This window comes from Atractosteus spatula, chromosome 20, assembly GCF_055471065.1.
Source record: "Atractosteus spatula isolate fAtrSpa1 chromosome 20, fAtrSpa1.hap1, whole genome shotgun sequence".
Classification (NCBI taxonomy): Eukaryota; Metazoa; Chordata; class Actinopteri; order Semionotiformes; family Lepisosteidae; genus Atractosteus; species Atractosteus spatula.
In genome coordinates this window covers 3153541-3179630 of record NC_142725.1, presented here as the reverse complement: position 1 = coordinate 3179630, position 26090 = coordinate 3153541, and positions in this window count along the sequence as shown.

Genomic DNA, 26090 nt, shown 5'->3' with positions numbered 1-26090 from the left:
GTGCTCTTCTGAGCCCAGCAGTTACATTGGGATACTCCAGACTGAAAAAAGCGTTTATCTCGGGCTCAAAAACACGTTTGGACAACTTCTGCATAGTGGGGCTAAGAGCTGACTCAGTGTGCTCTTCTGAGCCCAGCAGTTACATTGGGATGCTCTAGATTGAAAAACGCGTTTATTTCAGGCTGAAAAAGACGTTTTGACAACTTCTTCACAGTGGGGCTAAGAGCTGACTCAGTGTGCTCTTCTGAGCCCAGCAGTTACATTGGTATGCTAAAGATTGAAAAACGCGTTTATCTCGTGTTGAAAAACACGTTTTGACAACTTCTGCACAGTGGGGCTAAGAGCTGACTCAGTGTGCTCTTCTGAGCCCAGCAGTTACATTGGGATGCTCCAGACTGAAAAACATGTTTATCTCGGGCTCAAAAACACGTTTGGACAACTTCTGCATAGTGGGGCTAAGAGCTGACTCAGTGTTCTCTTCTGAGACCAGCAGTTCCATTAGGATGCTCCAGATTGAAAAACGCGTTTATCTCGGGCTGAAAACACGTTTTGAGAACTTCTTCACAGTGGGGCTAAGAGCTGACTCAGTGTGCTCTTCTGAGCCCAGCAGTTACATTGGGATGCTCTAGATTGAAAAACGCGTTTATTTCGGGCTGAAAAAGACGTTTTGACAACTTCTTCACAGTGGGGCTAAGAGCTGACTCAGTGTGCTCTTCTGAGCCCAGCAGTTACATTGGGATGCTCCAGATTGAAAAACGCGTTGATCTCGGGTTGAAAAACACGTTTTGAGAACTTCTGCACAGTGGGGCTAAGAGCTGACTCAGTGTGCTCTTCTGAGCCCAGCAGTTACATTGGGATACTCCAGACTAAAAAACGCGTTTATCTCGGGCTCAAAAACACGTTTGGACAACTTCTGCATAGTGGGGCAAATAGCTGACTCAGTGTGCTCTTCTGAGCCCAGCAGCTACATTGGGATGCTCCAGATTGAAAAACGCGTTTATCTCGGGCTGAAAAAGACGTTTTGACAACATCTTCACAGTGGGGCTAAGAGCTGACTCAGTGTGCTCTTCTGAGCCCAGCAGTAACATTGGGATGCTAAAGATTGAAAAACGCGTTTATCTCGAGCTGAAAAAGACGTTTTGACAACTTCTACACAGTGGGGCTAAGAGCTGACTCAGTGTGCTCTTCTGAGTCCAGCAGTTACATTGGGATACACCAGATTGAAAAACACATTTATCTCGGGCTGAAAAAGACGTTTTGACAACTTCTGCACATTGGGGCTAAGAGCTGACTCAGTGTGCTCCTCTGAGCCCAGCAGTTACATTGGGATGCTAAAGATTGAAAAACGCGTTTATCTCATGCTGAAAAACACGTTTTGACAACTTCTGCACAGTGCGGCTAAGAGCTGACTCAGTGTTCTCTTCTGAGACCAGCAGTTCCATTAGGATGCTCCAGATTGAAAAACGCGTTTATCTCGGGCTGAAAAAGACGTTTTGACAACATCTTCACAGTGGGGCTAAGAGCTGACTCAGTGTGCTCTTCTGAGCCCAGCAGTTACATTGGGATGCTCCAGATTGAAAAACGCGTTTATCTCGGGTTGAAAAACACGTTTTGAGAACTTCTTCACAGTGGGGCTAAGAGCTGACTCAGTGTGCTCTTCTAAGCCCAGCAGTTACATTGGGATGCAAAAGATTGAAAAACGCGTTTATCTCATGCTGAAAAACACGTTTTGTCAACTTCTGCATAGTGGGGCGATGAGCTGACTCAGTGTGCTCTTCTGAGCCCAGCAGTTACATTGGGATACACCAGATTGAAAAACACATTTATCTCGGGCTGAAAAAGACGTTTTGACAACTTCTGCACAGTGGGGCGAAGAGCTGACTCAGTGTGCTCTTCTGAGCGCAGCAGTTACATTGGGATTCTCCAGATTGAAAAACGCGTTTATCTCGGGCTGAAAAACATGTTTTGAGATCTTCTGCATAGTGGGGCTAAGAGCTGACTCAGTGTGCTCCTCTGAGCCCAGCAGTTACATTGGGATGCTAAAGATTGAAAAACGCGTTTATCTCATGCTGAAAAACACGTTTTGACAACTTCTTCACAGTGGGGCTAAGAGCTGACTCAGTTTGCTCTTCTGAGCCCAGCAGTTACATTGGGATGCTCCAGATTGAAAAACGCGTTTATCTCGGGTTGAAAAACACGTTTTGAGAACTTCTTCACAGTGGAGCTAAGAGCTGACTCAGTGTGCTCTTCTAAGCCCAGCAGTTACATTGGGATGCAAAAGATTGAAAAACGCGTTTATCTCATGCTGAAAATCACGTTTTGTCAACTTCTGCATAGTGGGGCAATGAGCTGACTCAGTGTGCTCTTCTGAGCCCAGCAGTTACATTGGGATGCTCTAGATTGAAAAACGCGTTTATCTCATGCTGAAAAACACGTTTTGTCAACTTCTGCATAGTGGGGCGAAGAGCTCACTCAGTGTGCTCTTCTGAGCCCAGCAGTTACATTGGGATGCTAAAGATTGAAAAACGCGTTTTATCTCGTGCTGAAAAACACGTTTTGACAACTTCTGCACAGTGGGGCTAAGAGCTGACTCAGTGTGCTCTTCTGAGCCCAGCAGTTACTTTGGGATGCTCCGGACTGAAAAACATGTTTATCTCTGGCTCAAAAACACGTTTTGACAACTTCTGCATAGTGGGGCGAAGAGCTTACTCAGTGTGCTCTTCTGAGCCCAGCAGCTACATTGGGATGCTCCAGATTGAAAAACGCGTTTATCTCGGGCTGAAAAAGACGTTTTGACAACATCTTCACAGTGGGGCTAAGAGCTGACTCAGTGTGCTCTTCTGAGCCCAGCAGTTACTTTGGGATGCTCCGGACTGAAAAACATGTTTATCTCGGGCTCAAAAACACGTTTTGACAACTTCTGCATAGTGGGGCGAAGAGCTTACTCAGTGTGCTCCTCTGAGCCCAGCAGTTACATTGGGATGCTAAAGATTGAAAAACGCGTTTATCTCATGCTGAAAAACACGTTTTGACAACTTCTGCACAGTGCGGCTAAGAGCTGACTCAGTGTTCTCTTCTGAGACCAGCAGTTCCATTAGGTTGCTCCAGATTGAAAAACGCGTTTATCTCGGGCTGAAAAACATGTTTTGAGATCTTCTGCATAGTGGGGCTAAGAGCTGACTCAGTGTGCTCCTCTGAGCCCAGCAGTTACATTGGGATGCTAAAGATTGAAAAACGCGTTTATCTCATGCTGAAAAACACGTTTTGACAACTTCTGCACAGTGCGGCTAAGAGCTGACTCAGTGTTCTCTTCTGAGACCAGCAGTTCCATTAGGATGCTCCAGATTGAAAAACGCGTTTATCTCGGGCTGAAAAACATGTTTTGAGAACTTCTGCACAGTGGGGCTAAGAGCTGACTCAGTGTGCTCTTCTGAGCCCAGCAGTTACATTGGGATGCTAAACATTGAAAAACGCGTTTATCTCGTGCTGAAAAACACATTTTTACAACTTCTGCACAGTGGGGCTAAGAGCTGACTCAGTGTGCTCTTCTGAGCCCAGCAGTTACATTGGGATACTCCAGACTAAAAAACGCGTTTATCTCGGGCTCAAAAACACGTTTGGACAACTTCTGCATAGTGGGGCAAATAGCTGACTCAGTGTGCTCTTCTGAGCCCAGCAGCTACATTGGGATGCTCCAGATTGAAAAACGCGTTTATCTCGGGCTGAAAAAGACGTTTTGACAACATCTTCACAGTGGGGCTAAGAGCTGACTCAGTGTGCTCTTCTGAGCCCAGCAGTAACATTGGGATGCTAAAGATTGAAAAACGCGTTTATCTCGAGCTGAAAAAGACGTTTTGACAACTTCTACACAGTGGGGCTAAGAGCTGACTCAGTGTGCTCTTCTGAGTCCAGCAGTTACATTGGGATACACCAGATTGAAAAACACATTTATCTCGGGCTGAAAAAGACGTTTTGACAACTTCTGCACAGTGGGGCGAAGAGCTGACTCAGTGTGCTCTTCTGAGCGCAGCAGTTACATTGGGATTCTCCAGATTGAAAAACGCGTTTATCTCGGGCTGAAAAACATGTTTTGAGATCTTCTGCATAGTGGGGCTAAGAGCTGACTCAGTGTGCTCCTCTGAGCCCAGCAGTTACATTGGGATGCTAAAGATTGAAAAACGCGTTTATCTCGAGTTGAAAAAGACGTTTTGACAACTTCTACACAGTGGGGCTAAGAGCTGACTCAGTGTGCTCTTCTGAGTCCAGCAGTTACATTGGGATACACCAGATTGAAAAACACATTTATCTCGGGCTGAAAAAGACGTTTTGACAACTTCTGCACAGTGGGGCTAAGAGCTGACTCAGTGTGCTCCTCTGAGCCCAGCAGTTACATTGGGATGCTAAAGATTGAAAAACGCGTTTATCTCATGCTGAAAAACACGTTTTGACAACTTCTGCACAGTGCGGCTAAGAGCTGACTCAGTGTTCTCTTCTGAGACCAGCAGTTCCATTAGGATGCTCCAGATTGAAAAACGCGTTTATCTCGGGCTGAAAAACATGTTTTGAGAACTTCTGCACAGTGGGGCTAAGAGCTGACTCAGTGTGCTCTTCTGAGCCCAGCAGTTACATTGGGATGCTAAACATTGAAAAACGCGTTTATCTCGTGCTGAAAAACACATTTTTACAACTTCTGCACAGTGGGGCTAAGAGCTGACTCAGTGTGCTCTTCTGAGCCCAGCAGTTACATTGGGATGCTCTAGATTGAAAAACGCGTTTATTTCGGGCTGAAAAAGACGTTTTGACAACTTCTTCACAGTGGGGCTAAGAGCTGACTCAGTGTGCTCTTCTGAGCCCAGCAGCTACATTGGGATGCTCCAGATTGAAAAACGCGTTTATTTCGGGCTGAAAAAGACGTTTTGAAAACATCTTCACAGTAGGGCTAAGAGCTGACTCAGTGTGCTCTTCTGAGCCCAGCAGTAACATTGGGATGCTAAAGATTGAAAAACGCGTTTATCTCGAGCTGAAAAAGACGTTTTGACAACTTCTACACAGTGGGGCTAAGAGCTGACTCAGTGTGCTCTTCTGAGTCCAGCAGTTACATTGGGATACACCAGATTGAAAAACACATTTATCTCGGGCTGAAAAGGACGTTTTGACAACTTCTGCACAGTGGGGCTAAGAGCTGACTCAGTGTGCTCCTCTGAGCCCAGCAGTTACATTGGGATGCTAAAGATTGAAAAACGCGTTTATCTCATGCTGAAAAACACGTTTTGACAACTTCTGCACAGTGGGGCTAAGAGCTGAATCAGTGTGCTCTTCTGAGCCCAGCAGTTACATTGGGATACTCCAGACTGAAAAACGCGTTTATCTCGGGCTCAAAAACATGTTTGGACAACTTCTGCATAGTGGGGCAAAGAGCTGACTCAGTGTGCTCTTCTGAGCCCAGCAGTTACATTGGGATGCTCTAGATTGAAAAACGCGTTTATCTCGGGTTGAAAAACACGTTTTGAGAACTTCTTCACAGTGGGGCTAAGAGCTGACTCAGTGTGCTCTTCTGAGCCCAGCAGCTACATTGGGATGCTCCAGATTGAAAAACGCGTTTATCTCATGCTGAAAAACACGTTTTGTCAACTTCTGCATAGTGGGGCGATGAGCTGACTCAGTGTGCTCTTCTGAGCCCAACAGTTACATTGGGATGCTCCAGATTGAAAAACGCGTTTATCTCGGGCTGAAAAACATGTTTTGAGAACTTCTGCACAGTGGGGCTAAGAGCTGACTCAGTGTGCTCTTCTAAGCCCAGCAGTTACATTGGGATGCAAAAGATTGAAAAACGCGTTTATCTCATGATGAAAAACACGTTTTGTCAACTTCTGCATAGTGGGGCGATGAGCTGACTCAGTGTGCTCTTCTGAGCCCAGCAGTTACATTGGGATGCTCCGGACTTAAAAACATTTTTATCTCGGGCTCAAAAACACGTTTGGACAACTTCTGCATAGTGGGGCGAAGAGTTTACTCAGTGTGCTCTTCTGAGCCCAGCAGTTACATTGGGATGCTCCGGACTGAAAAACATGTTTATCTCTGGCTCAAAAACACGTTTTGACAACTTCTGCATAGTGGGGCGAAGAGCTGACTCAGTGTGCTCTTCTGAGCCCAGCAGCTACATTGGGATGCTCCAGATTGAAAAACGCGTTTATCTCATGCTGAAAAACACGTTTTGTCAACTTCTGCATAGTGGGGCGATGAGCTGACTCAGTGTGCTCTTCTGAGCCCAACAGTTACATTGGGATGCTCCAGATTGAAAAACGCGTTTATCTCGGGCTGAAAAACATGTTTTGAGAACTTCTGCACAGTGGGGCTAAGAGCTGACTCAGTGTGCTCTTCTAAGCCCAGCAGTTACATTGGGATGCAAAAGATTGAAAAACGCGTTTATCTCATGATGAAAAACACGTTTTGTCAACTTCTGCATAGTGGGGCGATGAGCTGACTCAGTGTGCTCTTCTGAGCCCAGCAGTTACATTGGGATGCTCCGGACTTAAAAACATTTTTATCTCGGGCTCAAAAACACGTTTGGACAACTTCTGCATAGTGGGGCGAAGAGTTTACTCAGTGTGCTCTTCTGAGCCCAGCAGCTACATTGGGATGCTCCAGATTGAAAAATGCGTTTATCTCGGGCTGAAAAAGACGTTTTGACAACTTCTTCAGTAGGGCTAAGAGCTGACTCAGGGTGCTCTTCTGAGCCCAGAAGTTACATTGGGATGCTGCAGATTGAAAAACGCATTTTTCTCAGGCTGAAAGACACGTTTTGACAACTTCTTCACAGTGGGGCTAAGAGCTGACTCAGTGTGCTCTTCTGAGCCCAGCATTTACTTTGGGATGTTCCAGATTGAAAAACGCATTTTTCTCAGGCTGAAAGACACGTTTTGACAACTTCTACACAGTAGGGCTAAGAGCTGACTCAGTGTGCTCTTCTGAGTCCAGCAGTTACATTGGGATGCACCAGATTGAAAAACACATTTATCTCGGGCTGAAAAAGACGTTTTGACAACTTCTGCACAGTGGGGCGAAGAGCTGACTCAGTGTGCTCTTCTGAGACCAGCAGTTACATTGGGATGCTAAAGATTGAAAAACGCGTTTATCTCATGCTGAAAAACACGTTTTGACAACTTCTGCACAGTGGGGCTAAGAGCTGACTTAGTGTTCTCTTCTGAGACCAGCAGTTCCATTAGGATGCTCCAGATTGAAAAACGCGTTTATCTGGGGCTGAAAACACGTTTTGAAAACTTCTTCACAGTGGGGCTAAGAGCTGACTCAGTGTGCTCTTCTGAGCCCAGCAGTTACATTGGGATGAACTAGATTGAAAAACGCGTTTATTTCTGGCTCAAAAAGACGTTTTGACAACTTCTTCACAGTGGGGCTAAGAGCTGACTCAGTGTGCTTTTCTGAGCCCAGCAGTTACATTGGGATGCTCCAGATTGAAAAACGCGTTTATCTCGGGCTGAAAAACACGTTTTGAGAACTTCTGCACAGTGGGGCTAAGAGCTGACTCAGTGTGCTCTTCTGAACCTAGCAGTTACATTGGGATGCTAAAGATTGAAAAACGCGTTTATCTCATGCTGAAAAACACGTTTTGACAACTTCTGCACAGTGGGGCTAAGAGCTGACTCAGTGTGCTCTTCTGAGCCCAGCAGTTACATTGGGATGCTCCAGAATGAAAAACGCGTTTATCTCGGGCTCAGAAACACGTTTGGACAACTTCTGCATAGTGGGGCAAAGAGCTGACTCAGTGTGCTCTTCTGAGCCCAGCAGTTACATTGGGATGCTCTAGATTGAAAAACGCGTTTATTTCGGGCTGAAAAAGACGTTTTGACAACTTCTTCACAGTGGGGCTAAGAGCTGACTCAGTGTGCTCTTCTGAGCCCAGCAGTTACATTGGTATGCTAAAGATTGAGAAACGCGTTTATCTCGTGTTGAAAAACACGTTTTGACAACTTTTGCACAGTGGGGCTAAGAGCTGACTCAGTGTGCTCTTCTGAGCCCAGCAGTTACATTGGGATGCTCCAGACTGAAAAACATGTTTATCTCGGGCTCAAAAACACGTTTGGACAACTTCTGCATAGTGGGGCGAAGAGCTGACTCAGTGTGCTCTTCTGAGCCCAGCAGTTACATTGGGATGCTCTAGATTGAAAAACGCGTTTAATTCGGGCTGAAAAAGACGTTTTGACAACTTCTTCACAGTGGGGCTAAGAGCTGACTCAGTGTGCTCTTCTGAGCCCAGCAGTTACATTGGGATGCTAAAGATTGAAAAACGCGTTTATCTCATGCTGAAAACACGTTTTGACAACTTCTGCACAGTGGGGCGAAGAGCTGACTCAGTGTGCTCTTCTGAGCCCAGCAGTTACATTGGGATGCTCCGGACTGAAAAACATGTTTATTTCAAGCTGAAAAAGACGTTTTGACAACTTCTACACAGTGGGGCTAAGAGCTGACTCAGTGTGCTCTTCTAAGCCCAGCAGTTACATTGGGATACACCAGATTGAAAAACACATTTATCTCGGGCTGAAAAAGACGTTTTGACAACTTCTTCACAGTGGGGCTAAGAGCTGACTCAGTGTGCTTTTCTGAGCCCAGCAGTTACATTGGGATGCTCCAGATTTAAAAACGCGTTTATCTCGGGCTGAAAAACACGTTTTGAGAACTTCTGCACAGTGGGGCTAAGAGCTGACTCAGTGTGCTCTTCTGAACCTAGCAGTTACATTTGGATGCTAAAGATTGAAAAACGCGTTTATCTCATGCTGAAAAACACGTTTTGACAACTTCTGCACAGTGGGGCTAAGAGCTGACTCAGTGTGCTCTTCTGAGCCCAGCAGTTACATTGGGATGCTCCAGATTAAAAAACGCGTTTATCTCGTGTTGAAAAACACGTTTTGACAACTTCTGCACAGTGGGGCTAAGAGCTGAATCAGTGTGCTCTTCTGAGCCCAGCAGTTACATTGGGATGCTCCAGAATGAAAAACGCGTTTATCTCGGGCTCAGAAACACGTTTGGACAACTTCTGCATAGTGGGGCAAAGAGCTGACTCAGTGTGCTCTTCTGAGCCCAGCAGTTACATTGGGATGCTCTAGATTGAAAAACGCGTTTATTTCGGGCTGAAAAAGACGTTTTGACAACTTCTTCACAGTGGTGCTAAGAGCTGACTCAGTGTGCTCTTCTGAGACCAGCAGTTACATTGGGATGCTAAAGATTGAAAAACGCGTTTATCTCATGCTGAAAAACACGTTTTGACAACTTCTGCACAGTGGGGCTAAGAGCTGACTCAGTGTTCTCTTCTGAGACCAGCAGTTACATTGGGATGCTCTAGATTGAAAAACGCGTTTATTTCGGGCTGAAAAAGACGTTTTGACAACTTCTGCACAGTGGGGCTAAGAGCTGACTCAGTGTTCTCTTCTGAGACCAGCAGTTACATTGGGATGCTCTAGATTGAAAAACGCGTTTATTTCGGGCTGAAAAAGACGTTTTGAGAACTTCTGCATAGTGGGGCAAAGAGCTGACTCAGTGTGCTCTTCTGAGCCCAGCAGTTACATTGGGATGCTCTAGATTGAAAAACGCGTTTATTTCGGGCTGAAAAAGACGTTTTGACAACTTCTTCACAGTGGGGCTAAGAGCTGACTCAGTGTGCTCTTCTGAGCCCAACAGTTACATTGAGATGCTCCAGATTGAAAAACGCGTTTATCTCGGGCTGAAAAACATGTTTTGAGAACTTCTGCACAGTGGGGCTAAGAGCTGACTCAGTGTGCTCTTCTGAGCCCAGCAGTTACATTGGGATGCTCCGGACTGAAAAACATGTTTATCTCTAGCTGAAAAAGACGTTTTGACAACTTCTACACAGTGGGGCTAAGAGCTGACTCAGTGTGCTCTTCTGAGACCAGCAGTTACATTGGGATACACCAGATTGAAAAACACATTTATCTCGGGCTGAAAAACATGTTTTGAGATCTTCTGCATAGTGGGGCTAAGAGCTGACTCAGTGTGCTCCTCTGAGCCCAGCAGTTACATTGGGATGCTAAAGATTGAAAAACGCGTTTATCTCATGCTGAAAAACACGTTTTGACAACTTCTGCACAGTGCGGCTAAGAGCTGACTCAGTGTTCTCTTCTGAGACCAGCAGTTCCATTAGGATGCTCCAGATTGAAAAACGCGTTTATCTCGGGCTGAAAAAGACGTTTTGACAACATCTTCACAGTGGGGCTAAGACCTGACTCAGTGTGCTCTTCTGAACCTAGCAGTTACATTGGGATGTTCCAGATTGAAAAACGCGTTTATCTCGGGATGAAAAACACGTTTTGAGAACTTCTTCACAGTGGGGCTTAGAGCTGACTCAGTGTGCTCTTCTGAGCCCAGCAGTTACATTGGGATGCTCTAGACTGAAAAATGCGTTTATTTTGGGCTGAAAAAGACGTTTTGACAACTTCTTCACAGTGGGGCTAAGAGCTGACTCAGTGTGCTCTTCTGAGCCCAGCAGTTACATTTGATGCTCCAGATTGAAAAACGCGTTTATCTCGGGTTGAAAAACACGTTTTGAGAACTTCTTCACAGTGGGGCTAAGAGCTGACTCAGTGTGCTCTTCTAAGCCCAGCAGTTACATTGGGATGCAAAAGATTGAAAAACGCGTTTATCTCATGCTAAAAAAACGTTTTGTCAACTTCTGCATAGTGGGGCGATGAGCTGACTCAGTGTGCTCTTCTGAGCCCAACAGTTACATTGGGATGCTCCAGATTGAAAAACGCGTTTATCTCGGGCTGAAAAACATGTTCTGAGAACTTCTGCACAGTGGGGCTAAGAGCTGACTCAGTGTGCTCTTCTGAGCCCAGCAGTTACATTGGGATGCTCCGGACTTAAAAACATGTTTATCTCGGGCTCAAAAACACGTTTGGACAACTTCTGCATAGTGGGGCGAAGAGCTGACTCAGTGTGCTCTTCTGAGCCCAGCAGCTACATTGGGATGCTCCAGATTGAAAAACGCGTTTATCTCGGGCTGAAAAAGACGTTTTGACAACTTCTTCACAGTGGGGCTAAGAGATGACTCAGTGTGCTCTTCTGAGCCCAGAAGTTACATTGGGATGCTCCAGATTGAAAAACGCATTTATCTCGAGCTGAAAAGGACGTTTTGACAACTTCTTCACAGTGGGGCTAAGAGCAGACTCAGTGTGCTCTTCTGAGCCCAGCATTTACTTTGGGATGTTCCAGATTGAAAAACGCATTTTTCTCAGGCTGAAAGACACGTTTTGACAACTTCTACACAGTAGGGCTAAGAGCTGACTCAGTGTGCTCTTCTGAGTCCAGCAGTTACATTGGGATGCTAAAGATTGAAAAACGCGTTTATCTCATGCTGAAAAACACGTTTTGACAACTTCTGCACGGTGGGGCTAAGAGCTGACTCAGTGTGCTCTTCTGAGACCAGCAGTTACATTGGGATGCTAAAGATTGAAAAACGCGTTTATCTCATGCTGAAAAACATGTTTTGACAACTTCTGCACAGTGGGGCTAAGAGCTGACTCAGTGTTCTCTTCTGAGACCAGCAGTTCCATTAGGATGCTCCAGATTGAAAAACGCGTTTATCTTGGGCTGAAAACACGTTTTGACAACTTCTTCACAGTGCGGCTAAGAGCTGACTCAGTGAGCTCTTCTGAGCCCAGCAGTTACATTGGGATGCTCCAGATTAAAAAACGCGTTTATCTCGTCTTGAAAAACACGTTTTGACAACTTCTGCACAGTGGGGCTAAGAGCTGAATCAGTGTGCTCTTCTGAGCCCAGCAGTTACATTGGGATGCTCCAGAATGAAAAACGCGTTTATCTCGGGCTCAGAAACACGTTTGGACAACTTCTGCATAGTGGGGCAAAGAGCTGACTCAGTGTGCTCTTCTGAGCCCAGCAGTTACATTGGGATGCTCTAGATTGAAAAACGCGTTTATTTCGGGCTGAAAAAGACGTTTTGACAACTTCTTCACAGTGGTGCTAAGAGCTGACTCAGTGTGCTCTTCTGAGACCAGCAGTTACATTGGGATGCTAAAGATTGAAAAACGCGTTTATCTCATGCTGAAAGACACGTTTTGACAACTTCTACACAGTAGGGCTAAGAGCTGACTCAGTGTGCTCTTCTGAGTCCAGCAGTTACATTGGGATGCAACAGATTGAAAAACACATTTATCTCGGGCTGAAAAAGACGTTTTGACAACTTCTGCACAGTGGGGCGAAGAGCTGACTCAGTGTGCTCTTCTGAGACCAGCAGTTACATTGGGATGCTAAAGATTGAAAAACGCGTTTATCTCATGCTGAAAAACACGTTTTGACAACTTCTGCACAGTGGGGCTAAGAGCTGACTCAGTGTTCTCTTCTGAGCCCAACAGTTACATTGAGATGCTCCAGATTGAAAAACGCGTTTATCTCGGGCTGAAAAACATGTTTTGAGAACTTCTGCACAGTGGGGCTAAGAGCTGACTCAGTGTGCTCTTCTGAGCCCAGCAGTTACATTAGGATGCTAAAGATTGAAAAACACGTTTATCTCATGCTGAAAAACACGTTTTGACAACTTCTGCACAGTGGGGCTAAGAGCTGACTCAGTGTGCTCTTCTGAGCCCAGCAGTTACATTGGGATGCTCCGGACTGAAAAACATGTTTATCTCTAGCTGAAAAAGACGTTTTGACAACTTCTACACAGTGGGGCTAAGAGCTGACTCAGTGTGCTCTTCTGAGACCAGCAGTTACATTGGGATACACCAGATTGAAAAACACATTTATCTCGGGCTGAAAAACATGTTTTGAGATCTTCTGCATAGTGGGGCTAAGAGCTGACTCAGTGTGCTCCTCTGAGCCCAGCAGTTACATTGGGATGCTAAAGATTGAAAAACGCGTTTATCTCATGCTGAAAAACACGTTTTGACAACTTCTGCACAGTGCGGCTAAGAGCTGACTCAGTGTTCTCTTCTGAGACCAGCAGTTCCATTAGGATGCTCCAGATTGAAAAACGCGTTTATCTCGGGCTGAAAAAGACGTTTTGACAACATCTTCACAGTGGGGCTAAGACCTGACTCAGTGTGCTCTTCTGAACCTAGCAGTTACATTGGGATGTTCCAGATTGAAAAACGCGTTTATCTCGGGATGAAAAACACGTTTTGAGAACTTCTTCACAGTGGGGCTTAGAGCTGACTCAGTGTGCTCTTCTGAGCCCAGCAGTTACATTGGGATGCTCTAGACTGAAAAATGCGTTTATTTTGGGCTGAAAAAGACGTTTTGACAACTTCTTCACAGTGGGGCTAAGAGCTGACTCAGTGTGCTCTTCTGAGCCCAGCAGTTACATTTGATGCTCCAGATTGAAAAACGCGTTTATCTCGGGTTGAAAAACACGTTTTGAGAACTTCTTCACAGTGGGGCTAAGAGCTGACTCAGTGTGCTCTTCTAAGCCCAGCAGTTACATTGGGATGCAAAAGATTGAAAAACGCGTTTATCTCATGCTAAAAAAACGTTTTGTCAACTTCTGCATAGTGGGGCGATGAGCTGACTCAGTGTGCTCTTCTGAGCCCAACAGTTACATTGGGATGCTCCAGATTGAAAAACGCGTTTATCTCGGGCTGAAAAACATGTTCTGAGAACTTCTGCACAGTGGGGCTAAGAGCTGACTCAGTGTGCTCTTCTGAGCCCAGCAGTTACATTGGGATGCTCCGGACTTAAAAACATGTTTATCTCGGGCTCAAAAACACGTTTGGACAACTTCTGCATAGTGGGGCGAAGAGCTGACTCAGTGTGCTCTTCTGAGCCCAGCAGCTACATTGGGATGCTCCAGATTGAAAAACGCGTTTATCTCGGGCTGAAAAAGACGTTTTGACAACTTCTTCACAGTGGGGCTAAGAGATGACTCAGTGTGCTCTTCTGAGCCCAGAAGTTACATTGGGATGCTCCAGATTGAAAAACGCATTTATCTCGAGCTGAAAAGGACGTTTTGACAACTTCTTCACAGTGGGGCTAAGAGCAGACTCAGTGTGCTCTTCTGAGCCCAGCATTTACTTTGGGATGTTCCAGATTGAAAAACGCATTTTTCTCAGGCTGAAAGACACGTTTTGACAACTTCTACACAGTAGGGCTAAGAGCTGACTCAGTGTGCTCTTCTGAGTCCAGCAGTTACATTGGGATGCTAAAGATTGAAAAACGCGTTTATCTCATGCTGAAAAACACGTTTTGACAACTTCTGCACGGTGGGGCTAAGAGCTGACTCAGTGTGCTCTTCTGAGACCAGCAGTTACATTGGGATGCTAAAGATTGAAAAACGCGTTTATCTCATGCTGAAAAACACGTTTTGACAACTTCTGCACAGTGGGGCTAAGAGCTGACTCAGTGTTCTCTTCTGAGACCAGCAGTTCCATTAGGATGCTCCAGATTGAAAAACGCGTTTATCTTGGGCTGAAAACACGTTTTGACAACTTCTGCATAGTGGGGCAAAGAGCTGACTCAGTGTGCTCTTCTGAGCCCAGCAGTTACATTGGGATGCTCTAGATTGAAAAACGCGTTTATTTCGGGCTGAAAAAGACGTTTTGACAACTTCTTCACAGTGGTGCTAAGAGCTGACTCAGTGTGCTCTTCTGAGACCAGCAGTTACATTGGGATGCTAAAGATTGAAAAACGCGTTTATCTCATGCTGAAAGACACGTTTTGACAACTTCTACACAGTAGGGCTAAGAGCTGACTCAGTGTGCTCTTCTGAGTCCAGCAGTTACATTGGGATGCACCAGATTGAAAAACACATTTATCTCGGGCTGAAAAAGACGTTTTGACAAATTCTGCACAGTGGGGCGAAGAGCTGACTCAGTGTGCTCTTCTGAGACCAGCAGTTACATTGGGATGCTAAAGATTGAAAAACGCGTTTATCTCATGCTGAAAAACACGTTTTGACAACTTCTGCACAGTGGGGCTAAGAGCTGACTCAGTGTTCTCTTCTGAGACCAGCAGTTATATTGGGATGCTCTAGATTGAAAAACGCGTTTATTTCGGGCTGAAAAAGACGTTTTGACAACTTCTGCACAGTGGGGCTAAGAGCTGACTCAGTGTTCTCTTCTGAGACCAGCAGTTACATTGGGATGCTCTAGATTGAAAAACGCGTTTATTTCGGGCTGAAAAAGACGTTTTGAGAACTTCTGCATAGTGGGGCAAAGAGCTGACTCAGTGTGCTCTTCTGAGCCCAGCAGTTACATTGGGATGCTCTAGATTGAAAAACGCGTTTATTTCGGGCTGAAAAAGACGTTTTGACAACTTCTTCACAGTGGGGCTAAGAGCTGACTCAGTGTGCTCTTCTGAGCCCAACAGTTACATTGAGATGCTCCAGATTGAAACACGCGTTTATCTCGGGCTGAAAAATATGTTTTGAGAACTTCTGCACAGTGGGGCTAAGAGCTGACTCAGTGTGCTCTTCTGAGCCCAGCAGTTACATTGGGATGCTAAAGATTGAAAAACACGTTTATCTCGTGCTGAAAAACACGTTTTGACAACTTCTGCACAGTGGGGCTAAGAGCTGACTCAGTGTGCTCTTCTGAGCCCAGCAGTTACATTGGGATGCTCCGGACTGAAAAACATGTTTATCTCTAGCTGAAAAAGACGTTTTGACAACTTCTACACAGTGGGGCTAAGAGCTGACTCAGTGTGCTCTTCTGAGTCCAGCAGTTACATTGGGATACACCAGATTGAAAAACACATTTATCTCGGGCTGAAAAACATGTTTTGAGATCTTCTGCATAGTGGGGCTAAGAGCTGACTCAGTGTGCTCCTCTGAGCCCAGCAGTTACATTGGGATGCAAAAGATTGAAAAACGCGTTTATCTCATGCTAAAAAAACGTTTTGTCAACTTCTGCATAGTGGGGCGATGAGCTGACTCAGTGTGCTCTTCTGAGCCCAACAGTTACATTGGGATGCTCCAGATTGAAAAACGCGTTTATCTCGGGCTGAAAAACATGTTTTGAGAACTTCTGCACAGTGGGGCTAAGAGCTGACTCAGTGTGCTCTTCTGAGCCCAGCAGTTACATTGGGATGCTCCGGACTTAAAAACATGTTTATCTCGGGCTCAAAAACACGTTTGGACAACTTCTGCATAGTGGGGCGAAGAGCTGACTCAGTGTGCTCTTCTGAGCCCAGCAGCTACATTGGGATTTAAAGATTGAAAAACGCGTTTATCTCGGGTTGAAAAAGACGTTTTGACAACATCTTCACAGTGGGGCTAAGACCTGACTCAGTGTGCTCTTCTGAACCTAGCAGTTACATTGGGATGTTCCAGATTGAAAAACGCGTTTATCTCGGGATGAAAAACACGTTTTGAGAACTTCTTCACAGTGGGGCTAAGAGCTGACTCAGTGTGCTCTTCTAAGCCCAGCAGTTACATTGGGATGCAAAAGATTGAAAAACGCGTTTATCTCATGCTAAAAAAACGTTTTGTCAACTTCTGCATAGTGGGGCGATGAGCTGACTCAGTGTGCTCTTCTGAGCCCAACAGTTACATTGGGATGCTCCAGATTGAAAAACGCGTTTATCTCGGGCTGAAAAAGACGTTTTGACAACTTCTTCACAGTGGGGCTAAGAGCAGACTCAGTGTGCTCTTCTGAGCCCAGCATTTACTTTGGGATGTTCCAGATTGAAAAACGCGTTTTTCTCAGGCTGAAAGACACGTTTTGACAACTTCTACACAGTAGGGCTAAGAGCTGACTCAGTGTGCTCTTCTGAGTCCAGCAGTAACATTGGGATGCTAAAGATTGAAAAACGCGTTTATCTCATGCTGAAAAACACGTTTTGACAACTTCTGCACGGTGGGGCTAAGAGCTGACTCAATGTGCTCTTCTGAGACCAGCAGTTACATTGGGATGCAAAAGATTGAAAAACGCGTTTATCTCATGCTTAAAAAACGTTTTGTCAACTTCTGCATAGTGGGGCGATGAGCTGACTCAGTGTGCTCTTCTGAGCCCAACAGTTACATTGGGATGCTCCAGATTGAAAAACGCGTTTATCTCGGGCTGAAAAACATGTTTTGAGAACTTCTGCACAGTGGGGCTAAGAGCTGACTCAGTGTGCTCTTCTGAGCCCAGCAGTTACATTGGGATGCTCCGGACTTAAAAACATGTTTATCTCGGGCTCAAAAACACGTTTGGACAACTTCTGCATAGTGGGGCGAAGAGCTGACTCAGTGTGCTCTTCTGAGCCCAGCAGCTACATTGGGATGCTCCAGATTGAAAAACGCGTTTATCTCGGGCTGAAAAAGACGTTTTGACAACTTCTTCACAGTGGGGCTAAGAGCTGACTCAGTGTGCTCTTCTGAGCCCAGAAGTTACATTGGGATGCTCCAGATTGAAAAACGCGTTTATCTCGAGCTGAAAAGGACGTTTTGACAACTTCTTCACAGTGGGGCTAAGAGCAGACTCAGTGTGCTCTTCTGAGCCCAGCATTTACTTTGGGATGTTCCAGATTGAAAAACGCATTTTTCTCAGGCTGAAAGACACGTTTTGACAACTTCTACACAGTAGGGCTAAGAGCTGACTCAGTGTGCTCTTCTGAGTCCAGCAGTTACATTGGGATGCTAAAGATTGAAAAACGCGTTTATCTCATGCTGAAAAACACGTTTTGACAACTTCTGCACGGTGGGGCTAAGAGCTGACTCAGTGTGCTCTTCTGAGACCAGCAGTTACATTGGGATGCTAAAGATTGAAAAACGCGTTTATCTCATGCTGAAAAACACGTTTTGACAACTTCTGCACAGTGGGGCTAAGAGCTGACTCAGTGTTCTCTTCTGAGACAAGCAGTTCCATTAGGATGCTCCAGATTGAAAAACGCGTTTATCTGGGGCTGAAAACACGTTTTGACAACTTCTTCACAGTGGGGCTAATAGCTGACTCAGTGTGCTCTTCTGAGCCCAGCAGTTACATTGGGATGCTCTAGATTGAAAAACGCGTTTATTTCGGGCTGAAAAAGACGTTTTGACAACTTCTTCACAGTGGGGCTAAGAGCTGACTCAGTGTGCTTTTCTGAGCCCAGCAGTTACATTGGGATGCTCCAGATTAAAAAACGCGTTTATCTCGTGTTGAAAAACACGTTTTGACAACTTCTGCACAGTGGGGCTAAGAGCTGAATCAGTGTGCTCTTCTGAGCCCAGCAGTTACATTGGGATGCTCCAGAATGAAAAACGCGTTTATCTCGGGCTCAGAAACACGTTTGGACAACTTCTGCATAGTGGGGCAAAGAGCTGACTCAGTGTGCTCTTCTGAGCCCAGCAGTTACATTGGGATGCTCTAGATTGAAAAACGCGTTTATTTCGGGCTGAAAAAGACGTTTTGACAACTTCTTCACAGTGGTGCTAAGAGCTGACTCAGTGTGCTCTTCTGAGACCAGCAGTTACATTGGGATGCTAAAGATTTAAAAACGCGTTTATCTCATGCTGAAAAACACGTTTTGACAACTTCTGCACAGTGGGGCTAAGAGCTGACTCAGTGTTCTCTTCTGAGACCAGCAGTTACATTGGGATGCTCTAGATTGAAAAACGCGTTTATTTCGGGCTAAAAAAGACGTTTTGAGAACTTCTGCATAGTGGGGCAAAGAGCTGACTCAGTGTGCTCTTCTGAGCCCAGCATTTACATTGGGATGCTCTAGATTGAAAAACGCGTTTATTTCGGGCTGAAAAAGACGTTTTGACAACTTCTTCACAGTGGGGCTAAGAGCTGACTCAGTGTGCTCTTCTGAGACCAGCAGTTCCATTAGGATGCTCCAGATTGAAAAACGCGTTTATCTGGGGCTGAAAACACGTTTTGACAACTTCTTCACAGTGGGGCTAAGAGCTGACTCAGTGTGCTCTTCTGAGCCCAGCAGTTACATTGGGATGAACTAGATTGAAAAACGCGTTTATATCGTGTTGAAAAACACGTTTTGACAACTTCTGCACAGTGGGGCTAAGAGCTGACTCAGTGTGCTCTTCTGAGCCCAGCAGTTACATTGGGATGAACTAGATTGAAAAACGCGTTTATATCGTGTTGAAAAACACGTTTTGACAACTTCTGCATAGTGTGGCGAAGAGCTGACTCAGTGTGCTCTTCTGAGCCCAGCAGTTACATTGGGATGCTCTAGATTGAAAAACGCGTTTAATTCGGGCTGAAAAAGACGTTTTGACAACTTCTTCACAGTGGGGCTAAGAGCTGACTCAGTGTGCTCTTCTGAGCTCAGCAGTTACACTGGGATGCTAAAGATTGAAAAACGCGTTTCTCTCATGCTGAAAAACACGTTTTGACAACTTCTGCACAGTGGGGCGAAGAGCTGACTCAGTGTGCTCTTCTGAGCCCAACAGTTACATTGAGATGCTCCAGATTGAAAAACGCGTTTATCTCGGGCTGAAAAACATGTTTTGAGAACTTCTGCACAGTGGGGCTAAGAGCTGACTCAGTGTGCTCTTCTGAGCCCAGCAGTTACATTGGGATGCTAAAGATTGAAAAACACGTTTATCTCGTGCTGAAAAACACGTTTTGACAACTTCTGCACAGTGGGGCTAAGAGCTGACTCAGTGTGCTCTTCTGAGCCCAGCAGTTACATTGGGATGCTCCGGACTGAAAAACATGTTTATCTCTAGCTGAAAAAGACGTTTTGACAACTTCTACACAGTGGGGCTAAGAGCTGACTCAGTGTGCTCTTCTGAGACCAGCAGTTACATTGGGATGCTCTAGATTGAAAAACGCGTTTATTTCGGGCTGAAAAAGACGTTTTGACAACTTCTGCACAGTGGGGCTAAGAGCTGACTCAGTGTTCTCTTCTGAGACCAGCAGTTACATTGGGATGAACTAGATTGAAAAACGCGTTTATATCGTGTTGAAAAACACGTTTTGACAACTTCTGCACAGTGGGGCTAAGAGCTGACTCAGTGTGCTCTTCTGAGCCCAGCAGTTACATTGGGATGCTCTAGATTGAAAAACGCGTTTATTTCGGGCTGAAAAAGACGTTTTGACAACTTCTTCACAGTGGTGCTAAGAGCTGACTCAGTGTGCTCTTCTGAGACCAGCAGTTACATTGGGATGCTAAAGATTTAAAAACGCGTTTATCTCATGCTGAAAAACACGTTTTGACAACTTCTGCACAGTGGGGCTAAGAGCTGACTCAGTGTGCTCTTCTGAACCTAGCAGTTACATTGGGATGCTAAAGATTGAAAAACGCGTTTATCTCATGCTGAAAAACACGTTTTGACAACTTCTGCACAGTGGGGCTAAGAGCTGACTCAGTGTGCTCTTCTGAGCCCAGCAGTTACATTAGGATGCTCCAGATTAAAAAACGCGTTTATCTCGTGTTGAAAAACACGTTTTGACAACTTCTGCACAGTGGGGCTAAGAGCTGAATCAGTGTGCTCTTCTGAGCCCAGCAGTTACATTGGGATGCTCCAGAATGAAAAACGCGTTTATCTCGGGCTCAGAAACACGTTTGGACAACTTCTGCATAGTGGGGCAAAGAGCTGACTCAGTGTGCTCTTCTGAGCCCAGCAGTTACATTGGGATGCTCTAGATTGAAAAACGCGTTTATTTCGGGCTGAAAAAGACGTTTTGACAACTTCTTCACAGTGGTGCTAAGAGCTGACTCAGTGTGCTCTTCTGAGACCAGCAGTTACATTGGGATGCTAAAGATTTAAAAACGCGTTTATCTCATGCTGAAAAACACGTTTTGACAACTTCTGCACAGTGGGGCTAAGAGCTGACTCAGTGTTCTCTTCTGAGACCAGCAGTTACATTGGGAAGCTCTAGATTGAAAAACGCGTTTATTTCGGGCTGAAAAAGACGTTTTGACAACTTCTGCACAGTGGGGCTAAGAGCTGACTCAGTGTTCTCTTCTGAGACCAGCAGTTACATTGGGATGAACTAGATTGAAAAACGCGTTTATATCGTGTTGAAAAACACGTTTTGACAACTTCTGCACAGTGGGGCTAAGAGCTGACTCAGTGTGCTCTTCTGAGCCCAGCAGTTACACTGGGATGCTAAAGATTGAAAAACGCGTTTCTCTCATGCTGAAAAACACGTTTTGACAACTTCTGCACAGTGGGGCGAAGAGCTGACTCAGTGTGCTCTTCTGAGCCCAACAGTTACATTGAGATTCTCCAGATTGAAAAACGCGTTTATCTCGGGCTGAAAAACATGTTTTGAGAACTTCTGCACAGTGGGGCTAAGAGCTGACTCAGTGTGCTCTTCTGAGCCCAGCAGTTACATTGGGATGCTAAAGATTGAAAAACACGTTTATCTCGTGCTGAAAAACACGTTTTGACAACTTCTGCACAGTGGGGCTAAGAGCTGACTCAGTGTGCTCTTCTGAGCCCAGCAGTTACATTGGGATGCTCCGGACTGAAAAACATGTTTATCTCTAGCTGAAAAAGACGTTTTGACAACTTCTACACAGTGGGGCTAAGAGCTGACTCAGTGTGCTCTTCTGAGTCCAGCAGTTACATTGGGATGCTAAAGATTGAAAAACACGTTTATCTCATGCTGAAAAACACGTTTTGTCAACTTCTGCATAGTGGGGCGATGAGCTGACTCAGTGTGCTCTTCTGAGCCCAACAGTTACATTGGGATGCTCCAGATTGAAAAACGCGTTTATCTCGGGCTGAAAAACATGTTTTGAGAACTTCTGCACAGTGGGGCTAAGAGCTGACTCAGTGTGCTCTTCTGAGCCCAGCAGTTACATTGGGATGCTCCGGACTTAAAAACATGTTTATCTCGGGCTCAAAAACACGTTTGGACAACTTCTGCATAGTGGGGCGAAGAGCTGACTCAGTGTGCTCTTCTGAGCCCAGCAGCTACATTGGGATGCTCCAGATTGAAAAACGCGTTTATCTCGGGCTGAAAAAGACGTTTTGACAACTTCTTCACAGTGGGGCTAAGAGCTGACTCAGTGTGCTCTTCTGAGCCCAGAAGTTACATTGGGATGCTCCAGATTGAAAAACGCGTTTATCTCGAGCTGAAAAGGACGTTTTGACAACTTCTTCACAGTGGGGCTAAGAGCAGACTCAGTGTGCTCTTCTGAGCCCAGCATTTACTTTGGGATGTTCCAGATTGAAAAACGCATTTTTCTCAGGCTGAAAGACACGTTTTGACAACTTCTACACAGTAGGGCTAAGAGCTGACTCAGTGTGCTCTTCTGAGTCCAGCAGTTACATTGGGATGCTAAAGATTGAAAAACGCGTTTATCTCATGCTGAAAAACACGTTTTGACAACTTCTGCACGGTGGGGCTAAGAGCTGACTCAGTGTGCTCTTCTGAGACCAGCAGTTACATTGGGATGCTAAAGATTGAAAACGCGTTTATCTCATGCTGAAAAACACGTTTTGACAACTTCTGCACAGTGGGGCTAAGAGCTGACTCAGTGTTCTCTTCTGAGACCAGCAGTTCCATTAGGATGCTCCAGATTGAAAAACGCGTTTATCTGGGGCTGAAAACACATTTTGACAACTTCTTCACAGTGGGGCTAAGAGCTGACTCAGTGTGCTCTTCTGAGCCCAGCAGTTACATTGGGATGCTCTAGATTGAAAAACGCGTTTATTTCGGGCTGAAAAAGACGTTTTGACAACTTCTTCACAGTGGGGCTAAGAGCTGACTCAGTGTGCTTTTCTGAACCCAGCAGTTACATTGGGATGCTCCAGATTTAAAAACGCGTTTATCTCGGGCTGAAAAACACGTTTTGAGAACTTCTGCACAGTGGGGCTAAGAGCTGACTCAGTGTGCTCTTCTGAACCTAGCAGTTACATTGGGATGCTAAAGATTGAAAAACGCGTTTATCTCATGCTGAAAAACACGTTTTGACAACTTCTGCACAGTGGGGCTAAGAGCTGACTCAGTGTGCTCTTCTGAGCCCAGCAGTTACATTAGGATGCTCCAGATTAAAAAACGCGTTTATCTCGTGTTGAAAAACACGTTTTGACAACTTCTGCACAGTGGGGCTAAGAGCTGAATCAGTGTGCTCTTCTGAGCCCAGCAGTTACATTGGGATGCTCCAGAATGAAAAACGCGTTTATCTCGGGCTCAGAAACACGTTTGGACAACTTCTGCATAGTGGGGCAAAGAGCTGACTCAGTGTGCTCTTCTGAGCCCAGCAGTTACATTGGGATGCTCTAGATTGAAAAACGCGTTTATTTCGGGCTGAAAAAGACGTTTTGACAACTTCTTCACAGTGGTGCTAAGAGCTGACTCAGTGTGCTCTTCTGAGACCAGCAGTTACATTGGGATGCTAAAGATTTAAAAACGCGTTTATCTCATGCTGAAAAACACGTTTTGACAACTTCTGCACAGTGGGGCTAAGAGCTGACTCAGTGTTCTCTTCTGAGACCAGCAGTTACATTGGGATGCTCTAGATTGAAAAACGCGTTTATTTCGGGCTGAAAAAGACGTTTTGACAACTTCTGCACAGTGGGGCTAAGAGCTGACTCAGTGTTCTCTTCTGAGACCAGCAGTTACATTGGGATGAACTAGATTGAAAAACGCGTTTATATCGTGTTGAAAAACACGTTTTGACAACTTCTGCACAGTGGGGCTAAGAGCTGACTCAGTGTGCTCTTCTGAGCCCAGCAGTTACATTGGGATGCTCCAGACTGAAAGAGATGTTTATCTCGGGCTCAAAAACACGTTTGGACAACTTCTGCATAGTGTGGCGAAGAGCTGACTCAGTGTGCTCTTCTGAGCCCAGCAGTTACATTGGGATGCTCTAGATTGAAAAACGCGTTTAATTCGGGCTGAAAAAGACGTTTTGACAACTTCTTCACAGTGGGGCTAAGAGCTGACTCAGTGTGCTCTTCTGAGCTCAGCAGTTACACTGGGATGCTAAAGATTGAAAAACGCGTTTCTCTCATGCTGAAAAACACGTTTTGACAACTTCTGCACAGTGGGGCGAAGAGCTGACTCAGTGTGCTCTTCTGAGCCCAACAGTTACATTGAGATTCTCCAGATTGAAAAACGCGTTTATCTCGGGCTGAAAAACATGTTTTGAGAACTTCTGCACAGTGGGGCTAAGAGCTGACTCAGTGTGCTCTTCTGAGCCCAGCAGTTACATTGGGATGCTAAAGATTGAAAAACACGTTTATCTCGTGCTGAAAAACACGTTTTGACAACTTCTGCACAGTGGGGCTAAGAGCTGACTCAGTGTGCTCTTCTGAGCCCAGCAGTTACATTGGGATGCTCCGGACTGAAAAACATGTTTATCTCTAGCTGAAAAAGACGTTTTGACAACTTCTACACAGTGGGGCTAAGAGCTGACTCAGTGTGCTCTTCTGAGTCCAGCAGTTACATTGGGATGCTAAAGATTGAAAAACACGTTTATCTCATGCTGAAAAACACGTTTTGTCAACTTCTGCATAGTGGGGCGATGAGCTGACTCAGTGTGCTCTTCTGAGCCCAACAGTTACATTGGGATGCTCCAGATTGAAAAACGCGTTTATCTCGGGCTGAAAAACATGTTTTGAGAACTTCTGCACAGTGGGGCTAAGAGCTGACTCAGTGTGCTCTTCTGAGCCCAGCAGTTACATTGGGATGCTCCGGACTTAAAAACATGTTTATCTCGGGCTCAAAAACACGTTTGGACAACTTCTGCATAGTGGGGCGAAGAGCTGACTCAGTGTGCTCTTCTGAGCCCAGCAGCTACATTGGGATGCTCCAGATTGAAAAACGCGTTTATCTCGGGCTGAAAAAGACGTTTTGACAACTTCTTCACAGTGGGGCTAAGAGCTGACTCAGTGTGCTCTTCTGAGCCCAGAAGTTACATTGGGATGCTCCAGATTGAAAAACGCGTTTATCTCGAGCTGAAAAGGACGTTTTGACAACTTCTTCACAGTGGGGCTAAGAGCAGACTCAGTGTGCTCTTCTGAGCCCAGCATTTACTTTGGGATGTTCCAGATTGAAAAACGCATTTTTCTCAGGCTGAAAGACACGTTTTGACAACTTCTACACAGTAGGGCTAAGAGCTGACTCAGTGTGCTCTTCTGAGTCCAGCAGTTACATTGGGATGCTAAAGATTGAAAAACGCGTTTATCTCATGCTGAAAAACACGTTTTGACAACTTCTGCACGGTGGGGCTAAGAGCTGACTCAGTGTGCTCTTCTGAGACCAGCAGTTACATTGGGATGCTAAAGATTGAAAACGCGTTTATCTCATGCTGAAAAACACGTTTTGACAACTTCTGCACAGTGGGGCTAAGAGCTGACTCAGTGTTCTCTTCTGAGACCAGCAGTTCCATTAGGATGCTCCAGATTGAAAAACGCGTTTATCTGGGGCTGAAAACACATTTTGACAACTTCTTCACAGTGGGGCTAAGAGCTGACTCAGTGTGCTCTTCTGAGCCCAGCAGTTACATTGGGATGCTCTAGATTGAAAAACGCGTTTATTTCGGGCTGAAAAAGACGTTTTGACAACTTCTTCACAGTGGGGCTAAGAGCTGACTCAGTGTGCTTTTCTGAACCCAGCAGTTACATTGGGATGCTCCAGATTTAAAAACGCGTTTATCTCGGGCTGAAAAACACGTTTTGAGAACTTCTGCACAGTGGGGCTAAGAGCTGACTCAGTGTGCTCTTCTGAACCTAGCAGTTACATTGGGATGCTAAAGATTGAAAAACGCGTTTATCTCATGCTGAAAAACACGTTTTGACAACTTCTGCACAGTGGGGCTAAGAGCTGACTCAGTGTGCTCTTCTGAGCCCAGCAGTTACATTAGGATGCTCCAGATTAAAAAACGCGTTTATCTCGTGTTGAAAAACACGTTTTGACAACTTCTGCACAGTGGGGCTAAGAGCTGAATCAGTGTGCTCTTCTGAGCCCAGCAGTTACATTGGGATGCTCCAGAATGAAAAACGCGTTTATCTCGGGCTCAGAAACACGTTTGGACAACTTCTGCATAGTGGGGCAAAGAGCTGACTCAGTGTGCTCTTCTGAGCCCAGCAGTTACATTGGGATGCTCTAGATTGAAAAACGCGTTTATTTCGGGCTGAAAAAGACGTTTTGACAACTTCTTCACAGTGGTGCTAAGAGCTGACTCAGTGTGCTCTTCTGAGACCAGCAGTTACATTGGGA